The 23,473-nt window shown below is 41.7% G+C and overlaps 1 long non-coding RNA gene across 1 annotated transcript in view; it reads left to right on the forward strand.

Annotated features, from left to right (window-relative positions):
• The first annotated feature begins 1,707 nt into the window (after positions 1–1,707).
• The window catches only part of LOC122464523, a 28,481-nt gene continuing 6,715 nt past the window's right edge, over positions 1,708–23,473 (forward strand). Inside the window, exons 1-2 of the long non-coding RNA XR_006288631.1 lie at positions 1,708–3,975; positions 8,161–8,286. This is a non-coding gene — a long non-coding RNA (uncharacterized LOC122464523). The remainder of the gene's footprint in view (positions 3,976–8,160; positions 8,287–23,473) is intronic.

Genomic DNA, 23,473 nt, shown 5'->3' on the forward strand with positions numbered 1-23,473 from the left:
AGGAAATGTGTTTCTTGGGCATAGACCAAGGAACGTGCAAGCAGTGGCAGCCCTAAAGAAGTCCTCTGCTCCAGTGTTAATTAGACCAGACCCACCTAAGCTCTATCACTTACGTATAGGTGTTAACGACACAGCTATTGGCATAGTAGTGTCTCAAGAACTTCAGGGAGTACTTCATCCTATAAGCTATGCTCCTAGATGCTTGATGTCTGTTCAGGAGTGTGAGAAATATTTGTTAGCTAAAAGTTGGGCAATTCAGCATTTCACCTTTTTAATTGGTTTGAACCCCATTGTACTGCACTTATCTTATACCCCAGTAAAATTTTTGGTACCTGACAGGGTAAAGGATGGACAGGTGTCCAGTGCACAATTGGCCCATTGGTCCCCTCTTTCGATAGGAAAGGACATCAAAGTGGAACTGGTGCAAGTTCCCTCTCCTTTGCCAGTAAGTTTGCTGTAGGAGGGAGAGCCACATGTGTGCGCTATTAGCAATCTAAATGTTCAGTTGAGCCTATATTTGAACCATGCCTCAAAGAGACTGAGTTTTCAAAATGGTTAAATATTTTTGTAGATGGCTCTAGCTGTTATCACTGAGCGAAACTGCACACTGGATTTGGGATACATCTAGTACCTCCTCAGGGAACAGGTGATGAGTCCTCAGAAATAAGCCATGCATGTACTCCTCATTCAGCTCAGTATGCTGAATTGGCTACTGTTGCTTGTGCCTTAGAACAGTGTTTAACTAAGTGGCAAAGAAGACGCACACTGTTGAAAGATTATGTAGTTCTACTGTATTCAGATTCTGCTTGAGTGTGTAACTCCTTCTGCCTCTTTCTTCTGAGTAATCCTAATCTAATTTACATCCTCCAGTTTCAGAAACTGAACCACATCTGGAAAAGGCAGAAGAAACATACTCTGCAACCAGAACATTGCTCTTGGACTTCAGGCAGATTTTCAGATGCAACCTGAAAAGGAGTATCTTCACAGACTATTGTTTCTATAGTTTGAAGTAGACAATGATATCTTGTTTCAAGTTTGTGTAGCACAAGAATGTCTATTTGGAACCGTGTGGATGTGGAAAGAATTTTAAAAAATGTTAATTATGCATTGCAACAAGAAGGCAAAAAAGTAGTTAACCCAATTTTACAGCATATAGATGGGTTGGCTCGGGAATAAAGATTTACCGTTTTTAGTATGTGTGAAATTGCCACATGATTTAGTGAAACCCAGATTAACATTAATGAATTAATTGCTGTCCATAATGATCAGGCCAAAAAATCATTATATGGAAAAAGAAATAATTTGTTCTGCATTTGGAGAACGTCTTCGACATAGTGACTCAGCCATTACAAAGCATGAATTGGGAAAAGTACCTGATCCGGTTAAGGATAAACAATTGTTGAATTTGTATGGTCCTCATTGCGTGTATAAATATTGGAGAAAAGGTTGGATGTCTTAAGATGTGTAAAAAGTCAGGCGAGGGAGAGGCAGCGCGTTCAGGGGAGCAGGTGGAGCGGAGGTGAGCGGCGGGGGGGAGGAATAGAGGAACTGCTGCCCACCCCAGCTCGCCTCCGCTCCACCTCCACCACCTCCCCGAAGCGTGCCACCGCTAGTCTTCTCCCTCCCTCCCAGGCTTGCCGCGCCAAACAGCTGTTTGGCATGCGGCAAGCCTGGGAGGGAGGGGGGAGAAGTGGAGCAGCAGTGACACGCTCCGGGAAGCAGGCGGAGGAGGAGCGGAGGTGAGCTGGTGCGGCGGGGGCACATTTCTAGGGGCGCTATGACCGGCGCCAGAATGCCACCCCTGGAAATGTGCCATCCCAAGCACCTGCTTGTTTTGCTGGTGCCTAGAGCCGGCCCTGCTAACCATTATAAGCTTTCATTTGGGAAAGCAAGGTAGAAGTGTGCCTTGCACTTGGAATGTAAAATGGTGAGGTCCGCAGTATAACAGAAGTGGATTTCACAGATTTCACCAGTCCTTGAGAAAGCTCTGTCTTCTGCACAATGGAGCATCACTTTTCAGTAGACAGAGCTTTTCTCATGCCAGAGGAGCAGAGTTGATAACTGTGGTCCTGGTTCATCCCCGGATGTGAGGTGATCTTTTAAGCATCCAGGTCCCAGATCATTTCAAGTCTTTTAATGAGCCTAGGAGCTTCAATTTGACACACTATTTGACAGGGTCCATGTGTAGGGAACAGAGGAAAGGTCTGATGTGCTTGCATCATTAATCTTTGTTGCTGAGGAGATGCAGTGCCTCATTCTGTATCAGTTGTAGTTCTCTCAGGCCTATAGCTTTCCTGCCCATACAGAGTATGCTGCTGTATTAATGAGGCATCTTGTGCCAAGTTAGGATGTAGTCTCCCAGCCAGCCAGAGATGACAGAAAATGTTCCTAATGTGATGAACCCATTGTTCTTTCCACTGTCTGTTCTGATTCTGTTTCCTCACAAAGAAGAGCTCTTCACTCAGTAGATGATAAGCACATATTACAATTCAGTCCCAAGAATTTAGAACAGTTAAACAGTTGGGTGAGATTTGAAGGCTGCCATACAGGCAAAGCTGCCATCAAACTATTACTGACTGGTCAGAGAGAGCATTTTGGGGACACCTTTGCAGCCTGGACAGCTACATTTAGAATATATCCAGGTCCACTCTTCAAGGAGTAGAAAAGTCCTATAAGAAGCATGGTGAGGTAAGCCCTTCTCCAGGCATGTGGTTGTTCACTGACTGTCCTGGCCTCTCTCAGTTCATAATGTGGGCAAAGGCAATACAAAAGGAATTTCTGATGAGTCATTTCCCCTTATTAGCTGTCTTTGAAGATCATATTCCAGTTAGATTCAAGTATTTAATTTTTTTTTCTATAGACCGTTTTTTCATTGAATTCTAAAATATGCCATCTCACTGTAGCCCCACAGTAAAATGATCCCTTATGGAAAAGTCCTATAAAATAGGAGATGAACTTAATAGAAATGACCAATAGGGATCTAGAGAAATTACTGCAAAATCCTGTAACTTTAATGGTGCTTCATACATTTTCTCTGATTTTTTTTAACCACTGTGCAGAATTCTACAGAAGAGTTATCATTTTGTGTCAAACTCTATATTACTTGTGCCAAAGGGGGATATCTTCAGTTCTCCTTTAGACGTATTCCCAACATTGATTCTTGGGGAAAAAACGAGTGACCATGTCTCTCATCCAAAAAGGTACCTAGGCACCTAAGTCCCGTTTTCAGGCACCGCTGCAATCCACAAAATTCTCGTTTGGCTGCTACCTATCCCAGTAGGCACACAAATTCACACAGCACCTACTTTATTACAGTAAAAGTTCCCAGGCCCTATATTTCTGCTTCTGGGAATGTGCACTTTTGCCTCAGTCTAGGTGGACTTACCTGATTGCAGCAGGTGGGAGGGAGGGGGAAGCGCTGATCGGCAGGGCCTGCTGATTGGCAGGAGATGCTGGGGGAAGGGAGAAGCTGATAGGACGGCTGCTGTGGGTGCTCAAGCCCCAGAGCAGCCACGGATTTGGCACCTATGAGCTTAGGCAGCTCCCTGCCTAGAGAGCTGGCTTTCTGGATCACATTCCTCTCTCTCCCCATTCATTGTATGAGGAGCCTAGGAGCCTAACTTGGCCTTGTGGGTCACAGTGTTGTTCCTTTGATTTTTCTAGGCACCTAAAAGTGAGGCACTGCAGCACCGAAGTCCCTTTTTGGATGAAGCAATATTAACCAAATTCATGATCCTGAGAGAGGCCAAGTCTGCTTCACTCCCCCTGAATTGAATCAGCTCGGCAGCTCTAAGTTGCCAAGAATGTTTGTCTGCCTCGCCTGTCAGATTTTGGACGGCATCACTCTTTCACAAGCTGCTCATGCTAAAATAAAACCCATCATCCCTATTGATCATTTGTCAGCAGCAAAAGCCTGTATACATCAATCTCCTCATGTCGCCATCAGACCAAGTGCTGGTACTTCTGCAGAGCACGGTGAGACATTAGGCAAGCTTTTTGCATTTTCTGCTCAGACCTATCACAATGGAAATATATGGCCCGTTAGGACAAAAGTATTCAATGTGTGTGTCACTTAGCGCCACTTTAAATGGCCTTGGTAAGTTCATTGTTTTTAATTAAATGAATGTATTTGGTCTTTGTAGGGCTCAACATGTGCTTGGGTGAATGAATGTTTTCAGAATTTAACTCAGTCTCTCCGAATTTTTCTCTGGCACTCCACAATAAAGCTTCCCTTTCCTTGACACTGAATAATGAGTGGGAAAGAAAATGTCCAGATTGTTTGTATACTTTCTCCACCCTGTCCTTGAATCCAAGGATTTTCACTCTCTCTGCTCACAAGGGAACCTCACTGTGCATAGGCAGTGTTGGGGGGTGGAGGGAGGGGGGAAAGGAGGGTGTTGTCCCCTCCCCCAACAGCAAGCCTCATGGGCAGGCAGCCCGAGTATGCAATGCAATGAGTTCTGCAGAGGAGACAGCGGTGGTGCTCCCAGTTTGTGCCCATGAGGCAGGAAGTCAGAATTTTGTTTATTAACAGAGTGATTAACAGGTGATTAAGATAAGAAGGGGCTGTTTCTTATGATCTGTTCCAAGCTTGGTGAACTGCAAAAAGTGAGTAACCTAAATGATAGAAAGTAATTGTAGATTTTTCTATGCTTGTTTCAATTGTTGTATTCAAGCAGTGGTAACAAAGTTACTAATATCTTTCTTTGAGCAGATAACTGATTTTTTAGACAAAGGAAATGCAGTAGATCTATCTACCTGGATGTCAATAAGGCATTTGATACGGTTCCACATAAGAAATTATTAGCTAAACTGGAGAAGATGGGGATTCATATGAGAACTGAAAGGTGGATAAGGAACTGGTTAAAGGGAAGACTACAACAGGTCATACTGAAAGGTGAACTATCAGGCTGGAGGGAGGTTACTTGTGGAGTTCCTCAGGGATCAGTCTTGAGACCAACTTTATTTAACATTTTTATTACTGACCTTGGCACAAAAAGTGAAAGTGTGCTGTGACGTTCCCCTCTGGTTTTATCTGGACCAGTGATATGCTAGTTCACTCCAATCCTTGACTCTGGGAGCCAGCCTTACCCTGCTCTGTGGTGAGAACCCCCACTCCTAGGCTGTTCACACACAGCCTCTGGCATGTAAGCTGCTCCTTGGATTGAGCAACCGAATAACACTAGCCAATATCTCAGGTCCCAGACACAACCCTAGGAACCTCAGTCTTGCAGTGTCCAGTTATGCCCACAGGATGCTGAAAGCTTATATGAGTTTGTCAATTTAACAAAGAAATTGATAGATACCAGGCTTTTGTTATCCCAAGGGGAGTCTCTGACACACTTCAAACCAAACACACTGCTTCAGGAAGAATAAACAAACAGATTTATTAACTACAAAGATAAATTTTAAGTGATTAAGCATAACAAGTCAGATCTGGCCAAATGAAATAAAAACAAAACTCATTCTAAGCTGATCTTAACACTTGCAATGCCCTTACACACTTAGATGCTTCTCACCTCAGGCTGGCTGGTTGCTCTTCAGCCAGGCTCTCCCCTTTGATCAGCGCTTCAGTCGCTTGGTGGTGGTGTCTATAGATGTAAGTGGAAGAGAGAGGAAGAGCATGGCAAATGTCTCTCCCTTTTATCATGTTCTTTCTTCCCTCTTTTCTTTGCCCCCACCTTCAGAGTCAGGTGAGCATTACCTCATCGCAGTTCTAAACTGACCAAAGGAAGGGGGGTGACTCCCTCGAGAGTCCAACAGATTCTTTTGTTGCTGTCTAGGCCAGCATCCTTTGTTCCTGTGAGGATGGGCAGGGTTTGTCCCGTACATGCCCTAATGAGGTGTGAACTGCCTCTCAGCTCTTGGAGAGTTTTTGCCTGGGTTTATTTTAAGCCATGAGGATACAACTACATACATGAAATTATAACCTATAACCTTACGATAACATTACTGTAACAACAATGCTCAGTGTATCCTGAGCCTTCCAAAGACACCCAACATGACAAACTGCACTGGAAACCATACAATCATTTTACAAAGATGAACATGGTGGTGCTGGGTGTTCCCCCAAGGTACAGAGCATCACATGTACTAATAAAATTTGCAGATGACACAAAGCTGTGAGGTATTGCCAGTACCGAGGAGGACCAGAATATCATACAAGAAGATCTGGATGACCTTGAGGGGGCCATTTAGGGATCAGGGGCAAAAATTGGGGATTGGTCCTGCTTTCAGCAGGGGGTTGGACTAGATGACCTCCTGAGGTCCCTTCCAACCCTGATATTATATGACTCTATGACTCTAACCTTGTAAACTGGAGTAATAGAAATGGGATGACATTTAATGGTGCAAAGTGCAAGGTCATGCATTTAGGAACTAAGAACAAAAATTTTTTGCTGTAAGCTGAGGACTTATCAGTTGAAAGTGACAGTGGGCAGCGAAAGAGCTTGGGGTATTGATTGATCACAGGATGACTATGAGCCATCAATGTAATGTGGGTGTGAGAAGGCTAATGTGGTCCTGGGGTGCATAAAGCGAGGTATTTCCAGTAGAGACAGGGAAGTGTTAGTACCATTATACAAGGCACTGGTGAGACCTCATCTGGAATACTGTGTGCAGTTCCGGTCTCCCATGTTTAAGAAAGATTAATTCAAACTGGAACAGGTGCAGAGAAGGGCTACGAGAATGATCCAAGGAATGGAAAACTGACACTGTGAGAGGAGACTCAAAGAGCGTGGCTTGTTTAGTCTAACCAATAGAAGGCTGAGGGGAGATAGGATTGCTCTGTATAAATATATCAGAGGGATAAATACCAGGGAGGGAAAGGAGTTATTTAAGTTAAGCATCCATGTGGACACAAGAACAAATGGATATAAACTGGCCATCAATAAGTTTAGGCTTGAAATTAGATGAAGGTTTCTAATCATCAGAGGAGTGAAGTTCTGGAACAACCTTCCAAGGGGAGTAGTGGGGGCGAAAAACCTAACTGGCTTCAAGACTGATCTTGATAAGTTTATGGAGGGGGTGGTATGACGGGATTGCCTATAATGGTGTGTGGCCCATCAGCGACTCCCAATAGGAAACATCCCCAATGGCTGGAGACAGGACACTAGATGGGGAGGGCTCTGAGTTACTACAGAGAATTCTTTCCCAGTTATCTGTCTAGTAAGTCTTGCCCGCGTGCTCAGGATCTAACTGATCTCTGTATTTGGGGTCGGGAAGGAATTTTCCCCTGGGTCAGATTGGCAGAGCACAGGGCACTTGCAAGTTTAAAATAGTGTAAATGTCCGTTTCTCTGTAATCTGAAGTCTTTAAAGACATGATCTGAGGACTTCAGTTACTCAACCAGAGGTTAGGGGTCTATTTCATGAGTGGGCGAGGTTCTGTGGCCTACAATGTGCAGGTCAGACTAGATGATCACGATGGTCTCTTCTGACTTTAGTAAGAGTATCTGAGCAAGAATATACATTACAATTTTAATGTGTCCCATAAGTGACTTGTCACAAGATATCAAACATGTTAGTGATAGAGCTGAGTGGGTCTAATATTTTTTTAATTTCCTTTCTCGATATAGGAATTAGATACAATGTTCCTGTCAGATATTTCTAAGTTGTTATCTGCAAAAACACTAGAGTTTTCAGTTGCCTAAGTAGCCTCTGGAATCATGGTTAAAATTGCAGCCCCTACCCCAAATCTGAAATGGCACTCCCCTATGGGCAGGCATGGAATTTGTCATCCCCACGCATGGCCCCGTTGGCCTGACTGGAGCCACCCTCCCAGGTATAGAAGTCAAACTACACCTATGCCAATGTGGCATCCACTTATGCAGCAACTTTGTACTAGCTGCACAATATAAGGTCATTCAACTAACATCCTTTTGGGTTGTAACTTGAGTTGCTGTCCTGAGAAAACAGGGGTAGGTCCTGAATACATACCTGAGCCATGGCTGTGTAGCTCCCAAAGAGGGGCCAAAAGCAATTACAAGCCAGCTACCTCAAGTATTTTGTGCAGTAGCTAAAATAATCTGTCAGCTTGATTTTATGGAGCGCTGATAGCATATTTAAGAGTTGGTTCTTTTTGTCATCACTGCTGTGTAATTATCTTTTTTGGAAGTTTCTATTCTTTGCATTGCCTTCACTTCTGCATTTTTAAATTCAGGAAGCAAGCAAACGAAGTTAAAATAGACAGGAAAAGTACTCAACAGTATGGAAATTGCCCAGCACAGAAGAAAACTCTTCTTTGGAGATGGAGATGGAGCATCAAGTATGTATTCAAATGGAATATGTAAGTAGCAGAAAGCAACTCTTTTAGATAGCAGATCACTTCACCAGTACAAGATGTTGAAATACAAATGTTTCTAATTGCAGTGGGACCTATAATGGATCTAGTAGTGGTTCTTTTGCTGTAAGATTTGTATGTCTGTTATCATAAGTAGCTAGTCAGCAATGACCATATTATTGTGTGAAGTATGGAATGTACATGTTTCTCTTCTGTTTCATAACCACTTGGGTTAATAAGGCCCCCACAGTATGGATAACGTCCATATTAGACAACTGGGAACCTTTAAGACTACAGGGAGGAGAACTTCAGGACTATTAACACAGCAGCCTCCAGGTGTTAGATAGGATTAGACAGCAGGGCATCTCTTTTTCCTGTATTTGTGGGACATTGATCTGATTCAGGACTGAAATGAAGGAGGATGGCAACTTGGGTTTGGCTAAGACTATAATTTGTACCATAGCACAGTCATATGTCAAGTGTTTTTTACAACTTAGTGAGAGAAGTGATAGCTGTTACCTTCAAGAAACAAGAATAGTCCTGAACAGAGAGGCCAGCTAGTATAGACTTCTCAACTCCCTTACCACAGTAGAGATGTTCTTCCTAATCTGTCTGCTATTGCAGTTAATGGAGAGTGCAAGTTTAAGTTAATTTCAGATGCTAACTTGTTAGCTAAAAACCAAAGTTTTAAAAAAAAAAATAGCATGTTTTTGGTTCAGGGTGAAGGCTGGAAAGAGTGTTCTTTGTGCCGGGAGCGAAAGAAGCTGTTTCCTCCTATTTTATTCCTTCTGCATTTAGGGACATGGGACTTTGTACGGTCCCTGTAAATAAACAAGATTGCATCTGAGAAATACCTATGGTCAGTTTCTACTCCCAACCGGAACATTCCCCAAGCCCCAAACTTTGGCAAACCACCCAGGTCGAAAAGGGGCAACAATATCCTTTTATTTCATGCCTGCAGTCAATGCAGATGCACTCTCTTATGAGTGTGTACAACGGATCCGAGATAGCATTCTGTGCCCACAAGCCAGCTAGCTAGTCATCTGAACCTTGTTTGCGTTTGTAATTTTTGTTTTTTTCAGGCCCCAAATGAGGTCCCTCTAAAAACGTGGCTCATTATATTAAATAATTTAGACGTCGCAAAGCTTAGTTATTGATTTGAACCTCATTTCTGAAAACATAAAAATAGGTTTTGCACAGCCTGCCTGACAGAGAGATTGTGTGGGCAGGTTGTTCCAGAAGATGACTGTAGAATGATTATTAAGAGCTATACTTTTATTATAATAGCGCTGGGAGGATTCCTTCTGCAAGAATGTTCAGTGAGTTTCAGCTCCTTCCTTGTTGAGAACTGAAGTCAATAATGCGTTGGGTAAGTTTTGACGCATTATCCACTAATAACTGATACGCAGCACTTGAAGGATAAATAATAGAATGTTTTTGCTGCTTCCCCCTCCCCCTTACTTATTATCACATTAGCATCTTCCAATGTGGATTATTGTCATTATCAGCTAATTCACCAAACCACTGCTTTAGCAATCATTTCCTTGCTTCCAGGCATTATGCAAAGATAGCTATAGCATATTCAAATTAATTTGAAGAGTGACTTTGAACTAGATAATTTATTTGAATATTTTTTAGTAGTTATTTTATTTTGCGGAAAATCAAGGCTTGACCAACCATTTGAATGTGTGTGTTTAAGGTGTTCAATTTCTTGCAATCCCAAGTGCAAATTCCCCTCTTTAAGCTTGTACCTGCTTTCAAGCCACCCCCTATACCTGGAACAGCCTATCAGTTCCCATGTGTGAAGTGCCTCCCCTCTGTTTTTTCAAAGCACTGGAAGGCCCATCCCTCTCCTGAAGCATTCCAGATAGGATGATGATATGCCCTTCTATAGTGTCTTCCTTCCGAGGGTCTCCAAGTGATATAGAATCGTTAATGGATTCACCTCCCAACACCCTGTGAAGCAGGGAAGTACTGTTAACCCCACTTTGCACAGAAACTAGTTGACCTTCCCAAGATCACACAGGAAATCTGTGGCAGAGCCACGAATGGAACCCAGATTTCCTGAGACCCAATGTTGTGTCCTAACCACAAATATTCCTCCTGCCTTCTGTTCAGATTTGTTTGGTATTCCCCTTTGTTGGGCCTTTCAGATCTCAGCTCTTTTGGGCAAGGACTTTGTTATATATCTGGCACCTTTTCTCCATTGTGCAGCTGCTGAGCTATGTGACTGATTATCAGCATTCGTGATGAGCTAATATCTTTTCCCAGTTTTAGACATGGGGTAATTTTAACTTTGTGGCCTGAATACCTTTATGTAGAGCTGGGATTGTGAGCCTCAACTGTCATGAGTTAGACCAGAGTCTTCTGTGAGTCACAAACATGAATTATCCCATTATAACGTACACTTCAAAACTCTTTGTGCTGACACCACCTTACATAGTGCCCATTTGAACTCTGTAGTTTGCAGTACTGGCTTTGCAGCCTATCCATATGTCAGGCTCGTCAGTTCTCAGATTGGTACAGTAGGAGAGTACAAAAATATAAAAGAACTGGCAGACCTCTGAAGTGGATAGAGAGCAAAGCCAGTAATGCAAAGAAGAGAGTACATGAAGGGATGTAAGTCAGTAGTTAAAAAGAAAGGCACCATTTCCCATCAGCAGATCCTACCACACTGTGCATGGAGAGACCAGTGTATCTTGGAGCTCAGCTGAACTTAGCTTGCTACTCAATCAGGGAAGCTTCTTCTTGGTTTCTCTGCAGACCACAAAAGTTTTGAATAATCCTGGATTTGTTTGCGGCTTTGTTTTCTAATACTGACAGATCATTTCCAAGAGACACCATGAGCAGCTGCTGGTCCATCAGGCAGCCAGCCTGCCTGACGTTCCCTTTGTGAAGCCCTTTTCAGGGATCACTCTGCAGCTTGGCTTTAAAACCCACAGTTTATTTCCAGGCACTCGGCTCTTTTGTGAGTATATTTACAGAGGACCAGGAAATATGTTTGATGTACAATGGTAAATATTCCAGGCACTACTGAGGAGGAGTTGCATCTGATTTTACTGTTACTTTATTAGCGTATCTCCCAAGTGCAAATGCCAGACTCCTGCTGGTTATACAGCTGAGCCTGCTGCAGCGGCGTCTCCTGATCCGCAGATGCTAAATTGGCCCCCTGAAGCAATGGAGGCTGGTTCCCGAAAACGAGCTCTCTGTTGATTTCTTGTTTGGTTTTAAAGCATTTTTATGTGTGCCAACTCCCGCTTTGGTTTTCTATCAGCATCTGTGTAGGATTTTGTGTGGTAATGCCAGAGGGGACCAAAGCTTTGGGCTGTGCAGTGTACAGAACAGAATTTACCAAGATGTTAGCCAAAAGCTAAGGCTGTACTTTCCAAACCTGGTATTTAGAGTTAGGTTCCTACATTCACATTCACGTGCTTCTCTAAAAGTGGCCTGATGTACAGAGGTGCTGAAGTGACTGCAGCTCCTATTGTTCCAACATGCTGCCTACATCATAAGTCAACGGTCGCTGCAAAGGAAATTCAGGTCACTTTTATTTAGGAGCCTAAGTTTAGGCCGCCAGACTTGCAAATAGTGTTCCTTGTATCCAACATGCTATGGGTGAAATCCTAGTCCCATTGAACTCAGTGACAAAACTCCCTTTGACTTAAATGGGGCCAGGATTTCACCTCATAACTTTAGAAACCACTGTGTGTCGGCACATAGCACCTGGGTGTTTTATTCATAGCAGGAACTCCTCTTGTATTGTGGCAATTTGAATACGGACTCCAATTCAAGATCTTTCTTGATATTCAAGGCTTTTTTTGAAACTGGCCCTCACTCCCTGAGAGCTTGCCCCTTCCTCCCTCAGCCCAACTGTGCATTGCTGGAGCCGCAGCACCATGAAAAACAGTGCGAGGGACATTGGCACAGGAGACAGAACTCTCATAGGGACAGGACGACGGAACGCTGTATCTGAGAGAGGAATGCCCACAGGCCTTCCCGTGTTCACAGCTAAATGCAAGCTCATTCAATCAGTTTGTGTGTTCCACATGTAAACATGTACATCTATAAGCCAGTCAAGCTATTTCTCCTCTAGGCTGGCACAGAAGAAAGAGATTGTTGTTGTTTCTCTTTTTGATGCTCAGATACTACAGTGGTGAGGCTGTATAAGTACCTAGATGGATTAGATTATTGCCTCTTACAGCTTTGACAAATGGAAATATGACTGGCCAAAAAAGCTTTTAAATCCAAGAGCTGTACTTGCCAATAGCTTGTAATGCTTTTTTTAAGTTCCTCATAGAAGTTAGAGACACAAATGACTGAAGATCATCTGTACCATCTCCAATAGTACAGGTTACTTCCCTACAATATTGTATATTCTTCAGTGCTTTGGGTACTTTAGTAAGTAGCCTCCATTTCTGCACATGCAGCTTTCTGTGTGCACTTTTCCTGTGCTAATGCCTGCACACACACCCATCAATTATAGAAGAAGCATGGCCTGGTGTTTGTGTTTGCGTGTGCAAAGCTGCATGCATAGAAATATCAGCACCTAAATGTTTATAATGATGAGGCTTCCATCAGTCCCCTTCAATGCCGTAGTCTAATGGACCACATAGAGCCATAAAAGTTACAGCTGCAAGGGGTGCCTTAGTTCATCCATCCCAGCTTCCTGTTACTGCAGGATTATTCCTTATGGTTCACTCGCTAATGCCTTGTCCAGTCAAATTTAAGGACTCCTAAATGACGGAAGTTCAGTCACCTCTTGGACTATACATAGCAGCTGTCCATCAGGAATATTCAACCTATATTCTCTCAATTTTATTCCATTACTCCTAGTTATTCCTTCCTGCACTATGCAAATAGTTCTTCTTCCACCCTGAGTGTTTACACTCTTTGGATGTCAAATACTTGGTTACAGGTTTCAGAGTAGCAGCCGTGTTAGTCTTGATCCGCAAAAGAGTACTTGTGGCACCTTAGAGACTAACAAATTTATTTGAGCATAAGCTTTCATGGGCTATCTCCCTGTAACAAAACTGAGGCTCTTTAATTCTTTCTTTACTCATAAATCAACCCCCTCTGATCATTTTGTAGCTCATCTTGGTGGCACTCCCTGTTTGACAGCATCATCCTGGTAATACAGACAGGTTTCAGAGTAACAGCCGTGTTAGTCTGTATTCGCAAAAAGAAAAGGAGTACTTGTGGCACCTTAGAGACTAACCAATTTATTTGAGCATAAGCTTTCGTGAGCTACAGCTCACTTCATCGGATGCATACTGTGGAAAGTATAGAAGATCTTTTTATACACATTTTTATGTGTGTATAAAAAGATCTTCTATACTTTCCACAGTATGCATCCGATGAAGTGAGCTGTAGCTCACGAAAGCTTATGCTCACATAAATTGGTTAGTTTCTAAGGTGCCACAAGTACTCCTTTTCTTTTTGTAATACAAACTGCCGCTAAATGAGAGGACAATTTCAGATGTGATACTTCAAGAGCCATACAGTGGCCACTATTACAATCTTTAAAACACCTTCCAAGTAATTAACCTACAGCAGTGGTTGTCAACCTTTCCAGACTAGTGTACACCTTGTAGGAATCTGATTTGTCTTGCGTACCCCCAAGTTTCACCTCACTTAAAAACTACTAGCTTACAAAATCAGACCTAAAAATACCAAGCTGTCACAGCACACTATTACTGAAAATTTGCTTCCCTTCTCATTGTTACCATATAATTATAAAATAAATCAATTTCCATTCTATAGTATATAGAGCAGTATAAATGTCATTTTCTGTATGAAATTTTAGTTTGTACTGACTTTACTAGTGCTTTTTTGTAGCCTATTGTAAAACTAGGCAAATATCTAGATGATTTAATACACCCCCTGGAAGACCTCTGAGTACCCCCCCGGGGTACATGTGCCCCTGGTTGAGAACCACTGACCTAAAGTATTCATGTTGCCACAGTCACACTAGCTCTTTGCAAAGGCAAAATTATGAGGCGTTTAATGACGGTCCCTGTGCATAGCATGACACTTTTGTGTATCCAGCCCAAAATTGCATTGCCCTCTCAACCTACTACCTCTTGCTTATTGTTATAATGTTAGTTGCTTTAATTGCTGCACTTAATGGGACCTTGCACAAGTTCATTAACCCCCTTCATGGAAAGGTTTTGCGCAGGCTCATATTTCACCTGGTAGTTTCCAATTTTTGTTTCCTCATTTCTAGCCCTCATCTTGGAATCTAACATTAGTTCACATGGCTTCCCTATAGCACAACTGCATTTGCAGTATCCACTCTAAAACTTCATTCATATCTCTTTTGTTTCTCTGTATTGATCTCCTTTTCTATTAGTCATTCTGCGCTTTTTGCATACGCTTTCTCTCCTTGCAAATAATAATATTATGCACATGGTAACAGTGCTGGAAAACTTTTCGTCTTGCAGTGCACTCCTCCACAAGTATCTAATCTTATCCTTCTCTATTTAGCTAACTAATCTGGCAGATCCAAACTTCCCCAACATTTGGGTGTGCTTGGATTTGAGGTTTTAATTCAGGCCTATCACTAGAAAGAAAATACTGAAAGGTCACTTAATCTTACTTCAAAAAAGAAAAGGAGGACTTGTGGCACCTTAGAGACTAACAAATTTATTTGAGCATACGCTTTCGTGAGCTACAGCTCACTTCATCAGCTGCATTTAGTTTGTTAGTCTCTAAGGTGCCACAAGTCCTCCTTTTCTTTTTGCGGATACAAACTAACACGGCTGCTACTCTGAAACCTGTCATTAATCTTACTTCGTTCTTGGTATGAAAACATTACTGTATAACTGAATGGTTTAAAAGCATTTTAAAAGGAAAAATGCCTACCTGCAAACATAGCATCACTGCTTTGGCTATGAAAGTGTTTCATTTAAGCCAAGTAGTGGTTTTCTTTTCTCCTTACTTTTTACTGCTTCTTTAAATCTCATTGAAAGCAAGCTTTTCTTCCTGAAATGATATTTCAGGGTTTCCACTCAATGATATTGACTTTCTGTTGGTAGCAAAGGTAAAAGCTAGTAATTTAAAATGTCCGGTCAATTGCTCTCCTGCCTGCATTATATGCCTAATTTCCCAAAGTACATATGCCATTATACGCTATACGATCATTAACACAGCAGGTGCAGTTAGAGACAGCCTGCAGAGTGTTAATAAAAGGTATAATGAAGAACAAAAGACATTTTCCAATGACTACAAAGAAGTTGTCCGAGGGAATTAAAAATTGTTGTTCTGTGTCATATTGTACATTCCATACACTTGCCTGCTCTAATGAGCGTGGCAATCCAGTATCACGCTCTTGGTGCTTAAATATTTGCAGAAATAGACAAGTGAATTTGATAAAGACCTAGGAAAAGGTTCCTCTGGATCAGGGAGCTGGACAAGCCAGATTTTACCTGCAGCAACTAACTCTTTATCCTCTGTTGCTTAAATGCTAATCTGGTCATTAATGGCAGGAGTCAAATAAGCATTTTCTGAGTTCAGTAATACATTTGCACTGAGCCATGTCACCACTGTTAGTACCCTAATTACGTAACTCAGTCCCTGTCCACTGCCTTCATCTTCTATTTTTAATACAGACCGAAGGCTGCTATTCTACATAAGGATGGGGTCATTTTTTAAAATTGCGTAATTATGATCTCTCATTCAAATGTAACATTGTTTCAGATGAAAGCTCTTGCACATGCCACACTTACAAATCCTATTATCATCTGTTGGACAGTTTGACTTCTGGAATAATCAGTTCTGAAGCTTAAATAGAAAACACAGTGTGTTGTGCAGATACCAGAACATAGCGTCCACTTTGGGATTTCTTTTAACTACATCAGGGACAGAACAGAAAACTAGAGTGTTTTAGTTATTAAACAGAAAATATGGACAGTGTTCCCCAACAGTTGCCTATTTTTGCTTCAGCATTCATTTTTTTTTTCATATGTGTTGAGAAACAGAGTGCAGGGAGACACAAATCTTCTGGTAGATCAGCTGCAATTGGTAGCTGAAGTCCAAGGTCCATACACTTCATAGTCTGCTGACTAGTCCGACATTGTCCTTTAGGAGTATCCAAGAATATTTGATGGAGTAGCCATGGCCGGGAAATGCAAAATTCCACTTGAACAAGGGAATGAGAACGATGCTTTCTGAGTGGAAATTGTCCAATGGGATGAATGCCAGTTCATCCCTGGGAAATTGACTGATAAAGCTGTATATGGACACAACCTAGGCAAAATTCTTGTATTCTGTTGAATTTGTACTTTGTGTTTGGTCTATAACATAACCAAAAAATCTTCTTCTCTTTGACTTTTTCTTGGAATGTTCATTTACTTCAGTATCCAGAAAATCTAGAGATGGAAAAGATCTATTGGACTATCTAGCCCATGTATCTACTAGTGCAATATTGTTTTCTTTTGTACATTTATTAGTGTTTTGTCTGGTCAATTTTATTTGAGTAAAGTGATGTTTCTTCCACCACATCTCCTGGGAGACTCTTCCACAGGTTAACAGAATCATCTACTCTGCGGGAGATTTTCCTGACTGTCTTAATTTTTCCTTTCTTAATTTCATCCGTTCACTCTTAGTTGCACTTCCTTTGAATTTGCTAAACAATTCCCTTTTCAGATAGTTAAAAAGTGTTCCTTTGTTCACCTGGCTTTGGCTGTCACTTAGTCTAGCTATAAATGTTTAAGTCTTCTACTCTTTTCTTGTGAATGAATCCCTCTATCCTCCTAACTGTTTGTACTACTCTTCTTTGAACTCTCTCCAGTATACCAGCATCTTTCAGGTAGCATGACCCTAAGAAATGAACGAAGTGTTCCAGATGTGATTGTACCATTGCCATGTACAGAGGGACTTTTACATCCCACGTTTCATGCTATGATGCCTTGGCTATTTTTCCCCTGCCACATTGCTTTGTAAATGTACTACAAGCTACTCCTGTCCAGGTTTCTCCCACTGTGTACAGATGTTTCATATCATTTCTCTCCCCTCCCTCCTTCCGTCTCCCTCCCCCCCCCCCCCCGCCCCCATTTGGATTAGAGTGGCTGCTTTATTTCCACTCTGAATCCCATTTTCTTACTTTCTTCCTAAGTTTCTTATCTCTCTAGGTCCCTTTCTATTATTTCTCTGTAGTCATTGGTGTTTGCAATTCGTCCCAGTTTAGTACATCTGGGAATCTGCTCTTTATTCCCTATTCTAGCGGATTAATGAAAGCACTGTATAACACAGAAGTTAACAGAGGTCTCTGCAGCACCTCCCGAGGCACACTAGTTGGTCTTTATAGTAGCCATTTATTTATACTCCACCTTGTTTACAAACCATGTGACACGTTCATAACCATAGCAATTCATGCTGAGATTAAGGTTTTATAAGACACTATGAAATACGATAATATTTTATGCTATGTATAATATAAAACACTACTCGAATTCAATAAACAATAGGTCGGTACATTACATCAGTTGTTTTCCCTGCAGCTGCTAATTTGACTACTATTACTGTTTGTTGATCTAGCAAAAAAAAATTCGGCAAGCAACATATGGGAGTTGGAGGTTTCATTTTTTGTTGTGTTACCATTGAAGTCTGGTTCACAAAGGATAACATTCACTTGCAGAGAAAAAACATTGCTTTGCTTTTGTTACAAACCATTCCAGACGGCTAGAAATTAGCGATTTAGGGCTGAGGTTTTCAAACACACTCAGCACTGGCCTCTCCCTGATTTCGCTGAAGTCCATGGGACAGCTCCCCTGATTTCAGTGAGCAGAGTTAGGTCAACTCTTGAGTGCTTTTGGAAATCCCTCTCTGAGGGTGAAGTCCTGCCTGGTCCCACTGAAATAAATGGAATTTTAGCCACTGATTTCAGTGAGGCCAAAATTTAACCCTTGGATGCTGTCAGAGAAGGATTCCCCGGGTGCAGGAATATCTGACAGCCATAAGGCTGTCTTCCAAGGGCCCCAGCATAGGAGGTACATCATAGATAGGCTGGGAATAAGGCGGGCAAGGCAGAATTGAAGCACACAGCTCTGTGGACATTCTGGGCAATGCTGCAGCCCATAGGCAACCTGGGAAAACTGTCATCATTTAGACAGGTCCCCAGGGCTTTCTAAATTACGCTGGGTGCCAGAAAGCAGCCCAGGACTGGAGGGGACAAGAGGAGCTTAAACCCAGCATAACCCTCATTGCTCCAAACTGTCAGTTCTGTATTGCTCCTGTTTTCTTCCTCCAAAATTTCCCTGGTAAGAACCAATTCTATCCATATTGTCTGTGTTTCTGGTCTTAGATCTGGTCAGAACAAAATCTTACCATGCACTTGGAACCCACCATGCAACAACGGCAAGGAAGGGTCATTTGTTCCATTTATTTCAGGGAGCACAATTATCCTACCATTCCCCCACTGTATTGTTTAACATTTTATTTCCCGTCCTGATGGGCGAATGAAGACTTAGCTCACTCCAGTTCCTTCTCTCAGACTTTAGTGGCACTTTCTCCTCCTGATCTTCTGACTCTGTTATCCAAAATACTCTCCAAGTTTGTCACCTGTGAGTCTAGGGGTATGTGGAGCCGGGAGGTGTAATTCCTAGCTTGGGTAGACATACCCACGCTTGCTCTCATTGTGCTAGTGCCGTAAAAATAGAAGTGTAGTCACCAGGGTGGCAGAAGCAGCAAGTTGCCCCAAGTACAATCGTGTCTGAGACTCTAGGTACGTACTCAGGGCAGCTAGCCCTTCCTGCTGCTTGCACTGCCACAGCTACACTTCTGTTTTTAGCAAGCTAGCTTGATCAGAGCTAGTGCGGGTGTGCCTACCTGAGCTGGGAATTGCACCTTTCAGCTCCAAGGCAGACATGCCCCAAATTGTTAAACTGAGCATCTAGAGGTGCAGTTTCTCTGTCATTATTTGTTCAATTATTTTATTAGGGATCGAAATTAGACATATGGGAGAAGAATTGCTCTTTCTGTTTTTGAAAATCCAGTGCTGCATCTGCTTCTCTCTAATCTTCTGGCACTCCCTGAGTTATCCAGGGTTTTTTTGTTTGGTTGGTTTTTTTAAAGGCAGTGGTACAGTAATTTGCTAATGCTCTTGGGGCCCAGTTCAATTCCTTTGACATTAATGAGAGTCTTTCAGTTGACCTTAGTTAAATCTTAGTACCCAGCATGCATATCATTCATACTGAATGACTTTGGAGAATGTGAACATATACAAGTATTTACAAATCAGTTTTTTAACAACATGTCTTTTAATAAGTTTTCCTCCCTTCTTCTTTGTCAGAGTTTCTTTTCTTTCTTTTTCTTGCTGACAGCTGATTTTCAAAGCTGCAATTCAGTATCTCAGTATTTTCCATTCATCATTAATTTCAGCCCCTCTATAATTTATTAATGGTATTGTAAAGTTGTTGTTCCTGCAAACACCAATAAAAAAGATGTTTTAAACTACCTAAGGGCTTGATGCTGAATAATCTCCACTCCCACAAATTGTCATATGGGCAGAGTAAGGGTTTGTAGGCCCCAAAGGAGATGAATTGGGCATTTCCAAAACAGATCTGTGACTGTAAAATCAAACCCCAGCACAAAAATGTACAGTGGCAAAAAAAAGATTGAAATTAGTTTAGAGTAAATAGTGAGATCTAAAAGATACATTCTCAGTGGCAACCAATCACTAATACATAACGAAAATAGTCCATTGGTGGTAAATAGTCATTATTGTAAATCTAAGTATTTTAGACATTAATTATGTTTAATTGTCTAGACAGGATTGACAAAGAAAATATTTTCTCTCAAGTCAGCTAAGATTTTGTGCTCAGGAAAGCATTAAATAACAGAGCATCATTTTGCTAGTTAAATTGAACTTTGGGCTTCTTCCTCCATAATAATGAGTATCTGCATCACACGACACATTCCAAAGTTATGAGCTGACGAGCCATTATTCCTTTAAGGAAAAGATTTCACTGAAGATTTCAACTACTTTAATCTGTACTAATGATGAGGAGACTTACAGAAATTCAGTGAATTTTGCAGTTCAGTGACCAGGGGCCTGTTCTGAAGGCCAGTGAAATCAGTTGGAAGACACCCATTGACTTTGGGCTTTCAGGCCCTGTGTGATATTAAGAAAAATCAAGAATACTGCATCAAGCCCATGCACGGCATTTATTATTATCATGGTTAATTATGTATTTGTTTTCCATAGTGCCACAATGTGCTAGGCCCTGTAAAAACAAAAAAGTAGGCCGGATCCCAGCCCTGAAGCATTTGCACTTTAAATTATGTAAAATATTTATCAATTTTTAAATAACATTTTAAAATAAAACAACCCTTTACCATTCTTTCTACATTGTCATTTTTAAAAATTAAATAATGTAAATAATAAAATACATCAGTAATAACATTTCTGTCTGAGAAGACTTTCCACGCTTATTCTTCCTTTTTTCTGCTTCCCCCACCACAAAGGTGGAAAGGGAATCTAAATTGCACTAAAAAAAGAAACAGGAAGTATAGTGCAGTAGTAGCCACACAACAACAATCACAGCACAGCCATCCGAACCAAGTCATTGATCTATTGCACAGGATGGTATTACAACTGAAACTAACAGAACTCCTAATGGGGGACAGGATGTGAACGGGCATAGGCATGCAGACTGAATTTTACCCTCTCATCTTATCAGGTGCTTTCTCCGTATCAGCATTGAGACGCTATGTCATGCAGTGTGGAGATGCTGATACTCCGGTTGTCTGGGCCCCGTGCCCGTTGTATGGCTAAATGGAAGATCTGAGTCTTGGGTGCTCAGTCACTCCAGTATATCACATGAGCATTAAAATTGCTTGGAAAACAAAACGGCACTATATATTGGAGAACTAGCACACGTCAATCCAAAGCAAGTGCACTACTTACACGTCTGTCTAACCCTAACCAGACGGTGTGTGGGATTGGGGGTCAGTGCTTTTAAGGGCTGAGCTCTCCAGACAGAGAGTCTGGGCTGTGAAGCTCTTGTTGTTGTGCACAACCAGCTGGAACTAGACGCAACATATAATTAGCAAGCACCTTAAGCACTGTCATCACTAAACATCACAAACGGCCTCCCTGTGCTAAGCTTCTCTACCAGTTCAGTCCCCTACAATGAGCAGGGTGGATTCAATGAGAAAGTTGTATCCATGTACATCCAGCTGCCATCTCACCCTCCTCAATCCAGGATGCTTACATGAGAGACAGTCATTTGCCATCTCTCCACACTTTTTATTTTTCACGTGCCCTCTTTTTTAAAACAGTAAAACATTTAACCCGCAAAAAAAGAAAAGTAGCAATGCAGTCATTACAAGTAGGGCAGTAACCTAAATGCAGGGTCTCTGATGTGTTGATCTGCTTCTCAGGTGTGCAACTGAGCGTGAATCTTTTCTTCTTCCTTAACTCAGTTACAGTGGTTCTTAAGTGGAACTACATGAGCCTCCTCGTCTAGTCTGTAGTTCAAACTGAAAACAGTTAGAGTCAGGATGCAGGTAAAGCCCAACATTCGTCTGAAGGCATTTTATGTCAGATCCTGCCTGTCAGATTCTATAGCCTCCGATTCAGAAAAGCATGTGGAATTTCAGCATGTGCTTTAACTATAAACACGTCCTTATTCGCTTTGCTAAATTGGGGCCAGAGAAAGGAAAACATGATTTTCTCACTAACATGGTGAATTTGTAATGCACGAAACGTGTCTCCTCAGCACACAGAAAACTTTTATATGTTGCTGATTTCTCCATTGTACAGCTGTTCTGAGACATTCCATTAACTTCCATCTCCCAATACTCTTCTTAGTCTTATAATGAGGATTCAACAACTTTTAAAATTAATAGCCAATTTGTTAGCCCAGTTTCTCCGGCAGATTGGTAATTACAATGGTGAAAATCGACTAATGTTATCCAGGATGGTTCCTAAACAACTTAGCAATTGATTTTCAACCTGTTCCTGACTTTTCCCATTTTAGAGCAAATCCTTAGGTCACAAAACAGTTTTAAAATACAATATTGACCTAATTATTAAACACTGCTCTCGAAGGACCTAGCTTTGCTTCTTTGCTGTTTTAACAACTTTCTAGTGACTTATATTTTAAATGCTGTGGGTTTTCCATATTCTTAAATCAATGTTCTGGCCTTGTGCTTATGTCAACAGCCCTTAGGCCGTGGCTACACTGAATGTGGCAATCTTGTTGTCATTCCTCTAGCAAACTGTGTTTAAACACAATTCTTGCTACAAAGGAGCTAACATGCTTGTCCTTGATATTGCAAACATGGCCCAAGGACTAGCATCAGAGGCACAGTGTAGGAAAATCTATATCCAAAAGGGTAAACTTTTGCCCTAGTGAGTTGTCCAAGTAAAACTATCCAAGGGTATGCCTACACAACCGCTGGGAGGTGTAATTCCCAGTGCCGGTAGACATACACATGCTAGCTCGGCTCGAGCTGGTGCCTAAAAATAGCAGTGTCACCGCAGCAGCTTAGGCTAGTCCCCCAAGTATACAGGATTGTACCTGGGCAGCTAGGCCAAACCAGCCTCTCTGCCACTCTGCTATCTTTAGCACACGAGCTCGATCTGTGTATGTCTGTCCACTTTGTGAATCACAGCTCCCAGCTAAAAAGTTTAATTTACTCAGAAAAATGGAGTAAGAATCCATCTTGTTGTCGTCTTACTCATTTCCACCTGTGTGTTGCCACTCTATTACATACAGACGTTATCTCTTTGTTGTTCATCGCTGTTTCAAACTCCACAATCTTTACTTCTTCTCTGGGTCTCTAACTTGGTATTAAATGAGGATATTGATATAATAGGCATCACAGAAACTTGGTGAAACAGTGATAATGGGACATGGTAATACCAGGGTACAAAATATATAGGAATGACAGAAGTTCATGCTGGTGGGAGTGTGGCACTATATGTGAAAGAAAGCACAGAGTCAAATACACTAAGAATCTTAAATGTATCAAACTGTACCATAGATGCAATGCTAACAATGTCAGGAACCATTAGAAAAGAGATAGATAAGATAGTAAATATCATAATGTCACTATATCAATCCCTGGTACGCCCACATCTTGAACACTGTGTGCAGTTCTAGTTGCCCCATCTCAAAAAAGCTATATTAGAATTGGAAAAAGTAGGGAGAAGGGAAACAAAAATGATTAGGGGTGTGGAACAGCTTCC

Source organism: Chelonia mydas, chromosome 2 (genome assembly GCF_015237465.2).
Source record: "Chelonia mydas isolate rCheMyd1 chromosome 2, rCheMyd1.pri.v2, whole genome shotgun sequence".
Classification (NCBI taxonomy): Eukaryota; Metazoa; Chordata; order Testudines; family Cheloniidae; genus Chelonia; species Chelonia mydas.